Consider the following 14,252-nt stretch of genomic DNA (forward strand, 5'->3'; position numbering starts at 1 on the left):
CATTGCAGATTTATTTTTTGTTTCTTTGAAAGATTTCTACAAACTGAAAGCTTTTTATGCTTTACGTTATTGTTTATTTATTTATCTATTTCACGGAAGCAACCGACATGACTTAATTAGCATATCGTCAAAATTCGTAAGTTTCCGGTGACGTCATTTGTATCATTTCCGAAGGGCAAGGTGAAAGCCGGTGTTGTGGCATGGGGGTATTTTTTTGAATAAGGTAAGGCAAAATCATTTCGTTAAGATTTCGGTAAGAAACAATGTTCCTTTATTTTTTTTACTATTTTTGATTTATTTGCGCAAAGGACATTGGGTAGTGCAGGAATTCTGGGAATGTTGCACAGAGAAATTTGGCTGACGTATGTACAGATTTCAATCCGAATTTCCTCTGTTCTTACACGTTAGTCTATTGAGCTCGCTTCGTGAGCGTCGCTTCGCGACGCTCGCTGCGCTCGCTATAAATTTTAAACAGATTATTAAAAATATTGTTATTTAGAATCAATTATTGCTGATTTTGTTGTTCGTTTTATCATTTTTTAAAGATTGGAAGTCGTACGAAAATTAGACTTGCCTTGAACAGCATTTTAACCAATGAAATAATTAAAAATTTTCTCATCATGCAGTTTCTACCAATCACAGAAGAGAGGAAGTGCATAGTCCGAAGACTGTAAAAAACTTCAACTGTATATACTACCGTCTTCCATAGAAGACGGTAGTTATAATTAGCTCAGTTGATACATGCGCTGACTAATACACCGTGTAAATTAACATTTTAAAGTCGGGGGTTCAAATCCACCTGGTACCACACTTTTAAAGTTTTAAATTATCGCCTTTTCAAAGACTATTTTTTTTTTTAGCCTTGTGTATTTTCCCTCAATTATATATCCTTTATGCATGCCCATTCTTGATATAAGAAACACTACAGAGATATCAAATCGTAAAAATCCAATGTATTGTTGTCAGTCAGGCGGAACTAACCTCAGTATAAGCACACTTTCTCCGAGGACAAGAATAACTCACTCTGTGTTACTCAATACAGGTACTCTTGGCAGCATTGAGCTGCGATGAATGTCAATTGTATATACATGTATTCCTTGGAATATAATAAAATTGATTTTGGCTACATACATATAACTGTACTCCCTCGGATTTGATTTAGGCCTATATAATTTGCATACATTAATGGAATGTTTTACTACATTCACGGATAAAATTGCCTAGACATAAAGAATAGAATTTCAGAGGCAGTAAACATTACCATTATGCACATGAAGAAGTTAAGACAAAAATCAATTATTACATTTTGAGGTAACAAACTCAGGAGATCAATGAAAGGGTTCCTCATACCTCTACTTGCTGAAAAAAAGATTTAAAAAAAAACCCAATTGTGATATATGTATTCAGCCTAATGCTATTAACCAGAACGGAAATCGACAAGGTTTTTGTAGAGAAAAAACCAAGCCCGGTGAAGTGATCCTTTATCTGGTATATGTCGATATTGGGGCAATTTTCTCTATTTAGTCACGCATTCTCAATTTATAGTACCAATTAGATCTTGGGAAAAGTCAAAAAATTTAGTGAACTGAAATTAACACTTTTATACGTCATTTGAAACATGAAAGTGTATAGTTATTAAAAATCGCAATTTAATTTACATACTTCATGCTGTGTTTTGTTGGCCTCCTTCGAAATAAAAGCGGTTGGAGGGCCAATTTTACACCAAGATATTTATGTGATGTTGAAAAGCCATATTTGGAAACGAAAGAATTTTTTTAAAATACAAAATCAATGTAATAGACATCAAATTTTGTTAACTATAAACATTTATGAAACCGTTTAAGCACATTTGTAAAAGGGGTGTAGAATCTTTGATTCAATTATTAGTAAAAATAAAACAGGCATAATTTCCATTTAAATGAAATTATTTTCTTTTTATTTTAACAAGTTTTTTCACATCCGATGATAAGCTTAATATTGACAATATTCCCTAAAATGCTACATTAATGGATTCCTTATTAATCTGCTCAGAGAAACGCACATTATTTAGAATATAAGAAAGTTAAATATTTCGCCATTACCTGATTACGAAGTGTTTTTTAGATATCACGTAAATATCGCACATAGATATCATACAAAAATAAAAGTATATTCGGGGGAAAATGATTATATTATTTCAAATTATTGATTTTTATGAATTTTCTTATCTATATATACACCTTCACAAAAGGGTTGAATTGAAAATTCAAGTTATGATTTATCTATAGAGGACTCATGTAATTCATAACCCCCCCTTCCATCATTTAATCTGTTGATTATTTCAAAGGCAGCCACGTAGCATCGTTTTTTAAAGTGGGGGGGGGGGGGGCGAGAATTTTTTTAATTACCTGAAAAGTTGACAAGGCAAAAAAAAAAGGGGGGGGGGTGAAAAAAAATGAACAAAGTTGAAAATCCTAGAGGGGGAGGGGAGGCAAACTTTTTTCAATGCCAACTACTTTCAGTACCAATTATTACACTACATTTTCCGTACATCACTATTAGCGGGGGTGGGGGGCAATTAGCCTTTCACTGAACATTTACTATAGTTGAAGTAAGGTTGGAGAAAAAAGTGGGGGGGGTAGGGGGGCTGCTCCCCCCCCCCCCTCTGTTGCTACATGTCTGAAATGTTTAATTGTTTGTGAAAACTTTATCGTCAAATCTCAAAAATTAAACAAAGATCGCCCACCACCCTTAAAAGGTTTGTCAATAATTAAGTTGCATATCACATGTGCTCTATAGAGCAATATACATTCTATGTTCATATAACGTAAATTGAATTTTCAGTACCATTAAAGCATGGACGCATACGTTATATGTCTAAGCAACAATTCCAATGGGAAAATTAGGTGCACAATTTTATACATGTTAATATTTGTATTTCTTGCAAAGCATCAAAAATGGAAATGGATTCAATTTCAACCAGTTTCTAGACACCCAACACCTCTTTTTTTTACCCGATGTGGAACCCCCCCCCCCCCCCCCACACACACACACACTGCATGCAACGCAGCGCCTATTTTCTGGAATTATATTTCGTACAAAAATGATTTTTTTTTCCTTCAAAATGTTAAGCTTGGTATAGAATTCAGGTGCATATAACCATTTTTTTAAGTTGACAATACACTATCATTTCAAACAAACAGCAAAATACAGACTTGAAGAAAGTTTTGTTTCAGATTTACGTTCCGAATGATAACGTGCATTACACTTGAAACTATGCAATATTAAGCAATTGCTCAAAATGGAAAGATTCAATCATTAAACCACAATTCTACTTGTGAATAATATTATGTCAATTCAATTTTCAAATCACACGGATGCACAAGATATTGAGTGAAAAATGTTCATCTTTACATGTGCACTTCAATTTGCATTTCTGCACTCTTGTTACAGAAAAAATGACATTTTAAGAAACCGTGTATATTTCTTCATGTTCTTAGTATTTACATAATAAAGATTCACTCGTAAATCTGTTCAAACAGCTTTGGAAATTAATACTTATTTACTTTAAACCATGGTAACGTAAATATGGGTAACGTAAATATCGGTAACGTAAATATCTTTCTGAGATTTATCATAACTTTTAATGCCATTGTTCAATTATTCCACTGTTAATTAAAGGCATATTCTAGTGCTTGAGTGTAAGGCAATTTGACCCGTAGGGAACAGTGTAGTTCTCTTACTTAATTTGTGAATAAATACTAACACGTAAATATCGTTGAACTTTTTAACCATTGGACTTATAAGAAAAGGGGGGCTATTGTTCATAAATACAGATAAAGAGTGTCCTTTTTACCATTTCATGCAATAGAAAGGGTGTTCATGATGTTAAAAAGTAACAACTTAGTCCTATTGAGTCAGTTTATCAATCCTTCCAGTCCTTTTGAATTTCCAAATAGAAAAGTAATAATTCTGCGGTGACATCAAAATTTGATAAATATATTAAAACTTTTAAAAAATTGTGACACGCATATGTGTGAAGGGTGTGATATTCAGAAAATATAACTCAAATGTACGGCAATCTTACTAAGAAAAAGATATGTAAATGATTTAAAACTTCTTTTTGGTTTAAAATAAAAACTACACGATGATCGGCGACAGTAACGTAAATATCGATTTCTGCTATAAAATGTGATTTTCTCCTAAGACAATCATTCAAACTACAACAAACAATTGTTGCATTTTAATCAACAACCAACAATGGTTCATATGAGTGGCAGAAAATAAACTTTATTTGAAATATTATATTACTTAAAACGCGGTACATTATTTAAAGCGAATTGAGACTATAAATTGAGAATGCGTGATGTATATATAATTGGTTGTCAGCTGGTCGGGCGTCACGCAGTCGGCACGGACGACTCCGTGTATCTCGACGTCGTCAGAAATTCACAACATTCACACCAATGTTTTGACTATACACATCGCTTCTGTAGAAATGTGTTTGTAGAGGAAACCCAAGCCCCTTCGGTGTCCCTGAAACGTTAATTGGGTTAACCTGAATCTGCTCGACTCTGCGTAAATGCACAACCTGTTATTTATCATGTGTAATGGTTGAAGATTTATTTTTGTATATTTATTATATTATTCTCGTGTATTATTATTACTATAGATAACTATATTGCGTAATACATAGTATTCAGTCGGGAACGTTGCTGGCGCAGCGCGTGGGTCAGGCCGTTCTTAGTAACGCCAGTGACCGGCCTGACCACCGTGATACGCCTGTTGCAGTCTCAGCTAGGCACCAGTAGTCGACGGACGTACATCAAATTTTATCGTTATTCATATAGGTAATAATCTTCCACCAATCCCCAGATTTCACTTGTTATTTATATATTTATTACCTGATTGTTTAACTTATTAAACCTGTAAAACGTTATTATTGTTTTTGTCACTGTAAATCGCAGAACTTTGGGATAATTATGGAAACACACCAAGTTTCCCGTTACACATGTTTATGTCGAAACCTAACATAAATTTAACATTTTGTAAAAAAAAAAAAAAAAAAAGGAGCTGAATTACACTGAATAATATACACATTAAATTCAATTTAACTTGGAAATTGTGGTAAAAATACTTTCAACAGGAAGCAATCAAATCTACGACATGCTCACGACTATCAGCCGTATATTCATCATGTGTTACATCATTGAATTTGCTTTCATACGCAAATCCTTTTAAATTTCTATTTGAAAATGAAATGAAAAAAAGATAAATAATGATGAAATAAAAATGAATTGCAGTGAAATAACTTAAAATATACGCACTAATTTTTTTTCCCGTATCACGGAAGTCGAATTTATACCGTTACGGTTCGAAGTTTATAAAGCGCATTTCGTATCCTGTTTTGAAAAGCAAGTTTCTGGATGGAGAACTTTTTTAGTAAAATTAGAAGATTTCCATAAAAACGGGAAGCATTTCATGAATTACATTTGTGAATAATTTCTCAGATTTTCTAATAAATAATATGTTGAAGGGGCGAGCGCAGATACTTATCTAGTTTTCATTTAGATCGGACTCATCAAACCGCACGTGACATTCGGTGCGTTTAAGACTCTGACGTCAAATGACGTCGTTCGTTGCTTTACAAAACCGAAGCCTGAACAGGGCTGATTTCAATCAGCTAGTATATGACTACACTGTAATAAACAGATGATTTCATTAAAACCAAGGCACGTTTATTATTCGTTTAACTTTTGTCGTTATTCTCGCGGGAACGTTGCTTTAAGTAAGTGCACGAAGCGATGCACTGTGGGTCAAAATAACTGGGGAAAAAAATTCTGTGGAATGAATGTGCAGAAGTCCGAATTTTCTCTTCGCCCAGGCGTTGACGTTAGAGCTCGCAGTTACGAGCGTCGCTTCGCGACGCTCGCTGCGCTCGCTTTAAAGGGAAAACTTAAACACACGAGCTAAAGTCTATTGAAGACATGTACGTAGTTTATACACATGTATGTTTTACTATGCAATAAATTCGAGACGCCGAGTCTCAATTTTGATATCTAGACACCTCGGATATCTCGACATTTCCCGACTGTCCCGCCGATGTCGAGATAACGAAGTTTACCTGTATAGTTAACAATGTTAATCTATATTTTACATCTGTAAACCATAGCCTAGTTAAGGCGATAAACACCGAAAACAATTATTTGCGATTGCAAAACATAGATTATCTGATAAATACAGTTTCACGATTTTTAAACTATGGTTTACAACTCTTAACTATAGTTTACGATCATAAATTATAGTTTACAGACGTGTATCTATATTTATCATCAAAATCTATTTTTAACGTTTTATTACAGACAGATACACTTAGATTAGTATTCGTAAACTATAGTTAACAACCGTTAAATATAGTTTTACAGATGAAAACTAAAGTTAACGAATTGTAAACTATAGTTCACGGTTTGTGAACTATTATATAGTATACAGTCGATAAACCTAGTTTATCAATTGTGAAACTAGGTGTAGCTCATTTGTATGAATTTGGCGTGTCATAGCAACTATAAAGGGGGATGTACAAGGATGTACAGGCTCTGCTGAATTCTGTAGCTGCACAGTTTTAAGGAGCATATCAAAAGCATTTTTCTGCAAAAGTATAGATTATATATATGCACAACAAGCATTTAATTATGCATATTTATTGAATCTTTATCATATGGACTTGAAAGTACAATGAAGCGCATTGAATTGATAAAATTTTTCATTTGGGCGAAACGTTATGAGTCATGTTTTGAACGTCAATTATAAACATAACGACACGCCCATTTCTTTATCTAGAAACGAGAAAGGAATATTCGTCGTAATGTTTTAGGACACTACACTTTCCGCGACAAGTAACATGATTTACATGTACACTGAAATGAAGATTTTTAAATAAGAAAGAGATATGCATAAAGTTCCCGCTTATGTAAAACACGCATTGCATCGAATTTGTACATAATTAATATGATTTTATCGTGTTTATTGGAGTTAGCATAGCACATGTATCAGTCGAACACGTGCTTACTCGGTGTTTATGTAAACCGTCAATCTCATTGGCTATTATATTTATTAAATACCTGTAGCCCTTTTCACAAAAATTCTCACGACTACGATTAAAATTTGATGACTCTGTAATTTCATTGGTTAATGAAGAAAATTTTTATATCTAAAGAATAATTCACAATATACTTCCATGTACAATGAAGCGCATTGAAGTGGTAAAATTTTCCGTTTGGATGAAAAGTTCTGAGTCATGTTTTGAATGTCAATTATAACATACTGACACGCCCATATTTTTAGAAATGAGAAAGAAATATTCGTCGTAGTTTTAGGACACCCCATTCTTCGCAACAAGCATCATGAGGTACACTGAAATGGAGCTTTAAAAAATTTAAAAGAGAGAGTTAGAGACTCCCCGCTTCTGTAAAACACATATTGCAACAAATATGTACATATTTTTCAACTTATCATGTCTATTGAAGTTACCACAACACATGTTTCGGTCGAACATGTGTTTACTCGGTGTTTATTTAGATCCTCAATTTGACTGGCTATTATATATATGGAAAACCTGTTCTACAGGTATTTGAAGAAACAACTGGACCGTTTTATCCATTTCTAAAGAAATGGGCGTGTCATAAGATGACAATAGACATTCTAAAGATAGCTCAAAACGTTCCATTCGAACGGAAAATTTTACCACTTCAATGCGCTTCATTGTAATAGAAATATGAATTTTTTTTGCAAGTTACTATAATTTAGATGCGTATAAAAAACTTGGAAATTTTAATCTTAGTCGTAAGAATTTTTGTGAAAAGGGCTACTGTTCTTCAGGTATTCGATGGAATCATTTGACCGAATTTTTCTTTTCTAAAGATATGGGCGTGTCCAAAGATAACTCAAAAATTTCTATCCAAACAGAAAATTTTACCACTTCAATGCGCTTCATTGTAGATTGTCATGCTTTGGAACTCATTCATTTGATTGGAGAACGTGTATGACAAAGACATCGTCACGTGATGAAAATTGCCTTCCATATAAGGTAGTGGTCTCGACCTGTCTAAGCAAGACGAAAAATATTGCTTTCGATGACAAACGAACCTAGTGCGCTCGTCGCTAACTACTCGGTCTATTGAGATACAGGTAGAATACAGTTATGGTGGAATGCTACACAAAAATTTTATTAAGGTCTTCCGTTTCCAACGGAAGACCTTTCACTGATTCTATTGGTAAAGATTATTATTCTTTTTTTTCTTCCACTTCCTAGACGCCAACTTTGAGGCCTCATATCTCACTCATTTATCATCTCACTCAATAAACTCTATCAGAATGCTGTCTAACATTTCAAAAATTTACTTCCGCTTATTAGTCATCCTTCTTTGAACAACGCAATCTTGCTTCAGAATTGATACTCTAACGATCCATAAAATAAAATTTTGGTGTAGCATTCCACCGAAAACGACTATTGAAGAATATCGGAACGATACATACATATATAATAGGCACAAACATTGTCATTGGATGGAATAATGAACTTCCCTGAGCTGTGTGTGTGTGTTAGAGAGAGAGTGTAAGGGTGTGTGTATGTGTGGAGAGAGAGAGAGAGAAGGTATTCAATGAAAGCTCAACTCCAGTATTTGTTTTCTCACTAACCTGTACTAAAGCTGTGAAACAAAATTGTATCAGACTTATATCGACAGCACTACCAGTGAAGTCAGCACGATTCTTTAATGATCCCAGGGTATCCATCCAAAACTGAGAGCACTCCTTTCTAAGTGTACACCAAAAACTTTCTATTCTTTGATTATGCATGCTAGCACCATAAAGAAAGCTCTCTTCTCCTGACAACAACGTCTGCATTCGCGCTATATGCCCATTCTCAGTTCCCATGTCTCCCCTTACCATTTGAGGACACCCAAGTAATTCTGTAACCGCTTCCATATAGTATCCTGCAATTACTCTTGGATTACTGCTTGTATGGTACACATTTAACCACATAATATGCCTCGAAAATCCATCAATACAACCACTGATACACAATCCGTATGGTTTTAATTTGTCGTAAGAGTCCACATGCCACAAATAATTTGGGCCTTTGGCAAAATACTGTCTTCTTCTCAAACGCCCCTTCTTCCTAATTTCAATGCCTTTGGGGTCCAAAATTTGCATTAAAGTATAAACAACATTCCTCGGAACTGTCATACCTTCTTTGAGACACTTTTGATGCATCCATCTGTATCCATGCATACAACCAGATCCACGAAGTTGTGTGTAAATAAAAATGGCGACATCAATGATATCGGTGTAATTTTTTCGACGAAAAAGATTTTGTCGACTTAACACTCGTTTTAGAGTTCTTAAACTAACAACAATACGGTGATTCACCGCCAAAGAACACAAAATTTCTTTGTGGGTAAACCCCAAATGAAAGTACAGTGCAGCGGCTGTATCATACGGAAGCCCATTGGTGCCACGTATGAAAAATATTTTATCTGGCGGCCGCCACTTATTAATTGGCGGCCGCCACATATATATCTGGCGGCCGCCACTTATTATTTGGCGGCCGCCACTTATGTATCTGGCGGCCGCCATTTATTATTTGGCGGCCGCCACTTATATATCTGGCGGCCGCCACATAATTTATATGGCGGCCGCCACATAAATTATTTTGCAAAAGGTGAGTGTTATTGGGTTAAGAAGATGGATGTTGACACAACCGCTGCTTATTGATAAAAAAGTAAATGATAAAAAACGAATTCTGAAATATTGGAACACCATTCTTGGAAATCCAAAATGCAAAACTTCATTTAATTCTCAACCAATCATAGCTTACAGCAAACACCATGATTTATGTCCGTGACCCCTGATGAAGCTTCTTAATAATCGAAACACTCTACAAATACTTGCATAATTCAAATCAAATATAAATCTGCTCTATGCAAAAACATCTCTATTAGAAGTGTGGATTGGAGTGTTGGTTCATAATAAATCTCTTACAAGTTTGGTATATTGATGTTGCTATTATTAGTTTTACACTGTATCCACCTCTTAAACCACACATTAAAACATGCGCGCGATTCAGGAAGCCAGGTGTTATCTGGCGGCCGCCATATAAATTATGTGGCGGCCGCCAAATATTATGTAGCGGTCGCCAGATATATAAGTGGCGGCCGCCAATTAAATAAGTGGCGGTCGCCAGATAAATTATGTGGCGGCCGCCAAATAATAAGTGGCGGCCGCCAGATGTTATATAGCGGCCGCCAGATAAATTATGTGGCGGCCGCCAGAAAAATATGTGGCGGCCGCCAGAAAAACTATATGGCGGCCGCCATATAAATTATGTGGCGGCCGCCAGATATATAAGTGGCGGCCGCCAAATAATAAGTGGCGACCGCCACATAATTTTGTGGAGGCCGCCAGATATACAAGTGCCGGCCGCCAGATAAAATATTTTTCGTACGTGGCACCAATGGGCTTCCGTAGTATCAACATCCATCTTCAACCAATAAAACTTATCTTTTGCAAAATAATTCATGTGGCGGCCGCCATATAAATTATGTGGCGGCCGCCAGATATTAAGTGGCGACCGCCAGATACATAAGTGGCGGCCGCCAAATAATAAGTGGCGGCCGCCAGATACATAAGTGGCGGCCGCCAAATAATAAGTGGCGGCCGCCAGATATATAAGTGGCGGCCGCCACACAATTATCTGGCGGCCGCCAAATAATAAGTGGCGGCCGCCAGATAAAATATTTTTCGTACGTGGCACCAATGGGCTTCCGTACAACACAGCCAAATTAAGATCGCGGGAATCTAATATCAAAATTAACCTCGCATGTTACATATCATATACATAAGATATATAAAAATAAGTAGAATATTTTCTACCATTCACTCATAAAAAGTAATAGTGAAGGTGAATGGAAAAACTAAATGTGTGAGAATCTATCAATTCAATACATATTTAAGTTAGACGTACAAATACTTATTCTCGGGAAATGTTTTATCCCCCTTCTTTCTCTCTCTTTCTCCACTTGGTAAAAAATAAAAAAAATAAAGGGGGGTTCCCCGGAACCCCCCCCCCCTGGATCCGCCAATGTGTATTCGCCCATGGATATTACATGTTGTACATCTTAATATTTCTTTATTAACACACACGACCTTAAGGCTTTGGAATTGGGGGTTGGAGGGTTGGCAATATATAGAATATATACTACAGAAAAAATTAGGTACTATATGCTGGTGTCCCCTCAATAAAACCGTCTGATTATGGAATGCCATATACGACAGCCAACTGCTTACTGCCAACTGCTGACTGCTTACTGCCAAGTGCCAGCTGCTTACTGCCAACTGCCACACATATTTGAATAAATTTTATATTTATATTGATATTTATATAATTTTTCACAAAAAAGGAGAAAAGGCACGGATCCAGGACAATTTTTCCAAGGGGGTCACCCTGGTAAAATTAAATTTAATAAATGACCAATATGTTTTATCTAAAGCTTATGTAATATTCAATATATGCGGTTGATAATATACATTTATCCACTGGTTGTGAATGGGATAGCTCTTTTATCAAACCCGCGACAGGGAACTATTCCCCGAGGGCTTCCCCAAGGGGAATAGTCTCTGTCGAGGGTTTGATAAAAGAGCTATCCCACTCACAAACAGTGGATAAGCGTTTTTTTATACTGATGTATAATATAATTTGTGAGGTTTTAAGAGCCATTCTCTGTAATGATTTGAAATTTTATATAGGAGCTGTGGCACGCATAGTCTCAGAATTTCTCCAAACTCTCTATGATAAAAGGCATTGATACCCTGAACTGAAATCAGGCAAAAATTGGTTGCTATGTATTATAGTTACCATGGCAACATGTCTTAAAGTTCGAAAAATGGCATTTTTTAACATGTTTAGAGCCCCATAGTTAACATTTGCGGCAAAGCAAACAATTGTTAATGACTGTTTCCAAAAGTTGAAGGTAAGATGTCTCGAATGCATGATAAACATGTTTGGTAAATCAACTATTACATACGTTACTATGGTAACAAAGAATTCAAAATAAAAAAAAATATTCATTGAATTTTATGAAGTCATACTCGTAAAAATGAAAAGCAATTATAGGATGAAATGTTACGAAATAATAGAAAAAAGAGCCTTGAGACACATACCAAGAAAAAAATGATATTTCATTTTGGTTGGCAATGGTTGCCAAGGTTTTTATGCCCCAGAGAGCCTTCAAAGTAACACTATGTATGTTTAAATATGATCCTATCTTTTAAAAAAAGCACATTTCCTCATAACTAATGATCGATTTTATAAGATGTTGGTGTGCTCCAAATTTTCCCATTTCAAAAAATTCAGATTAGATTCTTTAAATAGAGCGTTGCTATGGAAATAAGCAGAAAATATATGCTTAAAAACCTGAAAAATATTTTGTTTCCTTGGATACGTACCCTTAAATGTAGATTCCCAAAACTTTTATGATTGATATTTATTAACAGCTAACTTGACTTTTAATTTTGACTATCATCCAATCTCTAAGTGGATGCAAGAAGTTGGCACACAGGGTTTAATATTGATATAAAGTTAAAAAAATCGAACATTTTCCCTTCTTGGTAACCATAGCAACAGTGTTGTTTTATTCATCAAATTTTATCAATATATGATATTTAACCTCAGTTCTAACAGATAAGACTATTCCAGCTGATCTCTTTAATTTGTTTCTTGATTAAATGGCAATTTAATTCTTAATGCAGCGGAAAAAAAATCACTTTTAAGCACTGGTACTTTGTTTCCATGGTAACACTACAAAGTAGCAATTATACCCAATTTTTCTTATGGTTTTGGTGTTGCAAGGTCCTAAGGATGCATATTTGCCAGTCTTGAATTTTCATGTTTTTTCTCAAGACAGTAGCATTAACCCAATCTTAGTTACTGGTTTTGCATGGTAACACTGTGTTACCATGGCAACCATAAAAGTTATTTATAGAATAATATTGCTTATACTCATATACTTAAGGTCAAACATTTTCATTGTTTTTCTTATGTCAATGATTGAGTTTTAGCATGTAACACCTACCATTAGTGAATATGGAATGTTTTTCAGCATATTTCAGCATTTTAAATGTATTCCAAATGTACCCTTGGTTACCACTTGCTTAGAGATATATTCTAAAAAGTTTCTTCATAGTATAAGTGACAACAAGGTGTCATATTTTTGTTAGAATGGTTTGTTTGCTTTTTCTAGTTTTTATTAAGCCACAGTCAGGATTTAAAGTGGCTGAAAATCTCGATTTTTCAAACTTTTCCGGCTGTTGCCATAGCAACCGAGACACTTAGCAACGAAATTTTGTTTGATATTTGTTTCTGGTGTCAAGTACTAAGCATGGGTGAAGTTTCATCAAAATCGGTGACCATGCGTGGCAACGAAGTTTAAGTGGTTACAGAGAATGGCAATTAATGTTTTTGGAGTTAGATAATACGGCAAGAATAATCTGATATCCTGATGACGTCACAATGCTACTGAAGTCATTATGACATCATCAGTCAATAGATTTATCGCTTGAATTCAATATTGGAGGCAAAAATCGCATGAAAATTTTCCGAGGGTGGATAGCAAAAACTATACCCCGGGGTACAGCTTTGCTATTCGTGAACTATACAAGATAGCTATTTTACCTTCTGAACTTTATATAGGAAACATTTTAACAGAAGTATAATAAAGTACATTGTTTATTTTTTTTATTTGTTTTCTTATTTGAAATAGGTAATAAAATGACCCCCCCCCCTCCCCCGGAGACAACAAAACCTTTGAAGAGAGAATAATAATAAAAAAAAAAAGATTTGTCGTTTCGCAGAGAAAGATGTTTTGAAAATAAATTTTCATTTTCCATTATATTCTATAGTTAAAAATATTTCCTCAAATTTAAAAAGATGTATATCTCTGTGTGTTATAATGTTTCTCATGCATAGATCGGGGGGGGGGGGGGGGGGGCATTTAAAATTTGTACAGTAATGGGTTAAATAAACTAAACGAACAACCAGTACAACTGACCTTGGACCTTCCACTTAGAAAACGTCGATCAAACATTTATATCTCTTTGTTTTTACAAATAAAATATATGCATAGATCTAGAGAGGGAGAGAGGGGTCCGGACCAACCCTTTGAAATTTGTAAAGTTATTTAATGCACAAACTAAACCAATTAAAAGTTATTTAATGT

This window comes from Saccostrea cucullata, unplaced genomic scaffold (genome assembly GCF_032062105.1).
Source record: "Saccostrea cucullata isolate Sc308-1 unplaced genomic scaffold, CSIRO_AGI_Scuc_v1 ctg3602, whole genome shotgun sequence".
Classification (NCBI taxonomy): domain Eukaryota; kingdom Metazoa; phylum Mollusca; class Bivalvia; order Ostreida; family Ostreidae; genus Saccostrea; species Saccostrea cuccullata.